Raw genomic sequence first — 5,180 nt, forward strand, 5'->3', positions numbered from 1 at the left:
GCTTTCAGGACAGATTCGCCCTCTCGGTGCCTGAAGGGGAGCCAGGGGAGGGGAGTCTGTGAAATCTCGTCGCCAAAACTGAGAGTTGCGAAGTTACTCTTTAGTTCAAACCGGTGGGACAGAGCAGTGACCTGTGGTGGCCGGAACAGAGAGAATTTTTACTTAAAAATACCAAGATTGACTTTTGTGTTGGAATGCCAGTTGATTTAAGTAAGAAACATTTCCTAGTAAAACAAGACAATTATTTCAGGTTTGGGGGAAGAGTGGTAAAGCTGTTTTCAGGTTTTTCATGTGAGTTGCAAAAAGTACGTTGGGTTTGCCTTTCCCTGTTTCGTGGGAAACTAAAGAGTGGTTGAGGTGTGGTAATTACACTCTACTTCTGTTACTCAACGGCACTTTTGCCTAAAAAGTTTAGTTGGTATGTCTAGATGTCTAATTAAGAATTAAAACCTATAATTAAAAAATTAAGTTAAAAGTCATTGAAACGGGGCATAATGGATACTTTTGGCTGAGCCTTAGGCAGCGGGTGGGCCCTGAATCAGGATTCCTGGGAAGGTAGGTTTCTCAGCCTTCCGAAGAGATTTACTGTAAATCTTCATGTAATGTGGACAAAGGTGAGTTTTAGCTTTCAATTTCCCTGAGCCTGCCTCGAATTCACAAAATTCCAGGCTCTGTGGGTCAGGGGGAACTTCAGAGATCTTTAGGAGGCCGACGTTTCCGAGATTCAGTGAGATATTCAGCATTTCCATTCCCTATGGGATCACAACCCACTGGGCAGCCATGCTTGGTGACCCCCACCGAGAAGTGGGTTCAGACTTCTGTTTCTGAGGAGACACCAGGTTTTTATTTCACTGTGTGGCATCTGGTGTGCAAATGCAGGTGTGGCCTGGGCTGGGAGCACAGAGGCTCTGACCTCGCAGCCAGCCGGGAGGCCAGGGCGTCAGGTCCCCTGTGTTAGCCAGAGGCGCCTCATCTTTTAGTCTGGTAGAGGGGCTCTGCTGGCCTTTCTGGTGGGTGGGTCTAGTCTGAAATCGCCTTTGTGGGCTCTGTGGCCCTGGCTAGCTCTCCGGCCGGCCGGTGGTCTCACAGAAATTCTTCATTACTTGTAAAGTATCCAAAAAATGCTGAGCTGAGGAAGTAATTTGCCCCAAGGCTCTCTGAGACCTGTGTTCAGAGGTTGTATCATCCAGTCAAACACAGGAGGCCCCAGATCCCCAGATCTCAGAGATTTTTGTGAGAAATCGTTTGAGTCCAGCTCAGACACCTCTGCCTCCCTCCTTCCAAACAGAATGAGTTTGTTCTCTCTTTGCGTTTGAACAAAAGTCAGGCCATCTAGAGCCTCCTAACCCTCACCTCTGACCTCCAAGGTGGGGCTACTCATTCTGTAGACGGTGGAAATTGAGGCTTCAGCACCTGCCCGGCGTCTCCCTGCCGAGAAGCAGCAAAGCTAGGTTTGAGCCAAACTCAAGACCCTGGTTCTCCTTCTCCCCTCAAGGTGCCTGAAATGTTGGTGCCTCTCCTGGCTGACACAGCATCAGTGCTTCTGTGCCCTGGGGCAGCAGTTCTGTTCCCCACCTGGGTGCCCCCACACCTGACACTGCCACTGCTCCCTATGGACAGGCCAGTGCTGTTGGGTCCAGCCAAGACCGCAGGTGCCATGTGTGTGGTGAGGGGTTCCCTTCTTCCAGCATGCTGTTGAAGACGGAGCCTCAGACTTTGTCTGACCTGAGAACCCAACATGCTTCTGGGCAGGGGAGAGTGAAGAGGAGTAGGCTGGGATGAGTGGGTGGCAGGTGGAGGGGGTTGAGAGGTGGCAGGTTCTATTCCCGAAAGTGTTGGTCCTGGGCCTGGGAGTCTGGACTCGGGTGAGCAGAAAGCACCCACCGTCTCCCTTTACCATATGGGGGGCCCTGGGGGTAGGTGTATGTGAAGTGGGTAACAGGCTTCAGACCCCGACCTTGTGTCCAAAGAACAGGCTTGGGATCTTGGAAAGCAGCACATCCACCCTCCGTGAGCTGTTGTCCTTTGGGCCAGTAGCTCAGCCTCTCTGAGCTTCAGTCTGTTCGTTGTTTGCAGGAATCATCTGTGCCCCAACTACCTCTCCGAGTACCCTAGAGTCAAACTTGAAAAGAGAGGTACACAAGCTGTTTACAAGGAAACAGTTGCACTCTTCACTTACTTTACCATCCTTTAACAGAGTGTTCCTGAATTGAAAGCTGCCTGTGTCGTGATATCTGGACACTTTTCTGGGCCGCAGTTCACACCTGGGCCCAGGTTCTCAAAGACAAAGCTTTTGAATTATTTTAGATTGATCTTACAAAATTTTCCCTGACAGAAAATCACATTGTGCAAAAGAGATACTTTGTGGTGAATTTCTTTGACATGTTAAAACTGCTTAGGTTTCTGAGGCTGACTCAGCCTGGACGTGCGTTCTGCACTGGAGTCGCTGCAATCAGCCAGGTAACAAGAATACGCCTCCCCTGGAGAAGCTAAGCCTGCCCACATCCACCCTGTGCCCCCCAACTCTGGCGCGTCTCACCTTGAGAGGGCTTTCTGGGCACCCTGCCTGCATCGTCAGCCCAAAGCCTCTCCGGCCCTGAGGAGGGTCTGCGTACGATGGTCGGAGCTGACTTCACCGTGCCCTGTCTCCTGCCACATCCCGTGTCCCCAGGCAGTGTTGCCGGTTGCCTCATTCCCCAGCTTCTGTGGTGCTCAGCAATCTGTCCATCCTCTGGTAAAGCCCAGATTCCCTCCCTTCCCAGCCTTATTCTAAGACAAATTTGCCTTTGGTTGCTACGCAGATGGGCGGAGCCTGCCCTGTGGGACTCTCCTTGCAGGCTTCCCACCTGAACATCATTCCTGAGACGGTCAAAAATAAAAATGACCCTCCCCTCCCGTGTCTAGTGGAGCGGGTGGCCCTCCCCTTTGGTGTCTGGTGGAGGGAAAGACCCACTTTTCCAGTGTCTAGTGGAGGAGACCACCCACCCCTTTGGCGTCTACTGGAGGGGGATGACCTACCTCTCTAGTGGCCATTGGAGGAGACCACCCACCTCTTCAGTGTCTGCTGGTGGTGATGCCCTCACTCCCTCGGGGTCTAGTACAGGAAGCACAGTTTGGTGGAAACTTTTGCTGAAGTTCTCACTTGCCTTTAGGCAGTGGCATATTTCCGTGCATTCAGTGGGACATCGAGGGATGGGAATGAGTTTCTGAAAGCTCTTGGTCCCTAACTCTTGGTATAATAGAACGAGACATAGGACATTTGGTGTGGATGGTGCTGTTACAGTGCTTTGGGATTCAGGCTGTGCACACACTGGCCCAGGTCAACTTTTGGTTTCCCCAGTGAGAGGGAGGGGAAGGCCCTGGTCCTCACCTTAATCACCTTTAGTTTTGAGTGGTAATAGCTTTGCAGTGTGCTTAGAGCAGTGTGTGGAGCACAGGAACTGCTCAATAAATGTTAGCTATCATTCTATGATTCTGACATGAGAGAGAGGGAGATTTTTTTAGAAATAAGGAAAAAAGAATGAGTTCTAATTTTTTGTCAAAGGTGTTAGGGAAAAATATTCAATGAAATTATTTTCATGTTGTTTATACTCAAAGATATCACCAATAAATAGGAATTACAACTATAATATATAGTATTTTAGCAAAACAATCACATAATATTTTAAAGAAGTGTTTTGTAGAAGTGCCCAAATTATTAGGCAGTGAACCCCACTGAGTTCCAGGGTTCCTGAGTTTTCTTTATGGATTGTTGAGAAAGATTAAAGAAGACCACCTTGGAACAAGCATTTAGTCAGCCTGTAGGACCACATTGGGCACAGGAATGAGTATATGTGTGTCTGGAGGCTGGAGCATTCCATGGCAGCAACCCAGAGAGTCACAGTGACCACTCAAGCCTCCAAGACAAAGATACCCTCTCCCCAAAAGACAGCATGTAAGAGAAAAGCATAGGGAAGGGGGTTGTTTGGGAAAGATTACAGCTAGGGTGGGAGTAATAAATGCAGGGAGAGCAACAGTTCCAACAAATGAGAAAAAAAAATTAGCACAATTTCCACAAGGTACTAGGACTAACTTTCTGAAAAGAATTTAGCAAAGCGAAATTTACATAACGTAAAATCAACCATTTTGAAGTGAACAGTTCAGTGGAGGTCAGTACATTCACAATGTTAGGCAACCACCACCTCCTTCTGGCTCCAGATCATTTTCCTCATTCCAAAGTCAAAACCCCTTACCTGTCATTCTAGCTCCAGATCATTTTCATCATTCCAAAGTCAAAACCCCTTACCTATCAAGCCGTTTGTCCACATTCCGTCCTCCGCAGCCCCAGGCAACTCATCTGCCTTCTGTCTCTATGGATTTATCTATTCTAGACATTTCATATCAGCGGAATTGCACAATATGTAGGCTTTTGTGTCTGATTTCTTTCACTTAGCATGATGTTTGTGAACCTCATCTGTTGCAGCATGTATCAGTATTTCATATTTCTTCATGGCTGTATAACTCTCCACTGTATGGATAGACCACAGCTTGTCCATTCATCTGTTGATGAACGTTTGGACGTTTTCTTTTGGCTTCTGTGGATAGTGCTGCTATGAACATGTGTTTATAAGTTGTGTGTGTGTATATATATTTGCATTTCTCTTGCATATATACCTGAGAGTGGAATTTCAAGATTCGATCATGGTTCTGTGTAACTTTTTGACAAACCACCAGACTGTGCCCACAGCAGCTGCACCGTTTCCATTCCCACCAGCAACTGCACAGGTACAGTTTCCCCACATCCTCACCAACACTTGTTCTTGTATATTTTTTATGTTATCGTTATAGCCATCCTGGTAGATCTGAACCGTTATCTCAGTGTATCTATATATCTTTTGACCCATTATCTATTATTCAGTTTATCTATATTTTCTTTTGTTGCTCATGCTTTCAGTGACTTTTTTTTTTTTTTTTGAGACGGAGTCTCGCTCTGTCACCCAGGCTGGAGCGCAGTGGCCGGATCTCAGCTCACTACAAGCTCCGCCCCCCAGGTTTACGCCATTCTCCTGCCTCAGCCTCAGGCGCCCGCCACCTCACCCTGCTATTTTTTTGTATTTTTTAGTAGAGACGGGGTTTCACTGTGTTAGCCAGGATGGTCTTGATCTCCTGACCTCGTGATCCGCCCGTCTTGGCCTCCCAAA

Source organism: Mandrillus leucophaeus, unplaced genomic scaffold (assembly GCF_000951045.1).
Source record: "Mandrillus leucophaeus isolate KB7577 unplaced genomic scaffold, Mleu.le_1.0 Scaffold1475, whole genome shotgun sequence".
Lineage (NCBI taxonomy): Eukaryota > Metazoa > Chordata > Mammalia > Primates > Cercopithecidae > Mandrillus > Mandrillus leucophaeus.